The sequence below is a fragment of the Microtus ochrogaster genome, chromosome 16 (genome assembly GCF_000317375.1).
Source record: "Microtus ochrogaster isolate Prairie Vole_2 chromosome 16, MicOch1.0, whole genome shotgun sequence".
NCBI lineage: Eukaryota > Metazoa > Chordata > Mammalia > Rodentia > Cricetidae > Microtus > Microtus ochrogaster.
In genome coordinates, this window is record NC_022018.1 from 48,803,152 (window position 1) to 48,804,209 (window position 1,058).

A 1,058-nucleotide genomic window follows, 5' to 3' on the forward strand; every position below is an offset into this window, starting at 1 on the left:
TCCGCGTCCCCGCCCCCCTCTGCGCGCGCCCGGCCCGCGCAGCCGCAGTGCAACGCTCAGGGCAGCCTCCCGCTGCGCCCAAGGGGCGGGCCTTTGCCGGCGCTCTTGCCTTCTCCTCGGGCAGGGCAGGAAGCCCGCCGGCTGCGCGCTGCTAGCTGGAACCCGGCCTTCTCCGGGATAACTCTGCAGCGCAAAAGCAGCGTGGAAAGATGATTTCGGTCCCTGAGCTCTTTAGGGAAGGGTTGGCTTTCGAGGGTCGGAAGAGAGCTGCGGGAATCTCTTGCGTAGCTGCGCCTCCCTGTAGCAACAGTGTGTCAAGGATTTTGGTCCCCGGTGTTGGACTTTGGCAGTGATTGATCGTCTGTCACCATACCCTTACTTTTCACACTCTGGATCTTTAACCGCTCCCATCAAATGTCTGTGTCCTTCACACCTCCACGTTGTTAGCGTTTGTTACCTCCTCACCCCGTCTCCGTGCGGGGGTGGAACTCAGTATCTTGGACACTAAGGCTCTACAGCTGAGCCAGCAGTTCTCAACCTTTCAGTCGTCCGCAGGGCAGTGGCTCATCCCTTTCTTCCTTTCATCCCTTCTGTTTCAGTGGCTGCTTACAAGACCACATGCACAGTCTCCTCTCTGTGCTCTCTTCTGGGTTATCCTAGCCATCATCTATTGTACTTCCTACCAAGGCACGGATGCTACCCACTTCTCTATTTTCAGCCTTGCCCCCTTTCACGGGGCATCTCAGACCCAACATCCTTTGCTAGGCGAGCACTCTTACCACTGAACCCTTATTTTTGTCTTCCGTGTGGAAAAGGTGATGATCAAAACACTCCAGGAATCAATTTTCCACCGAGGGGAGAGCTAGGAAATTGAGCTAAGAAGTTGGGTGCTTACTCCTGCTTTTCTTGGGTACAAACTTCCAAAACGAGGGTTCAATTCGCTATAGGACAGGCTACAGGGTGACATTTTGTTTTTATGATGGGCAAGGATTCATCTGAGGTTCGATATCAGGAGCTCTTTTTCCCCCAGGAATATTAGGAATGTACTTCATTAGCTG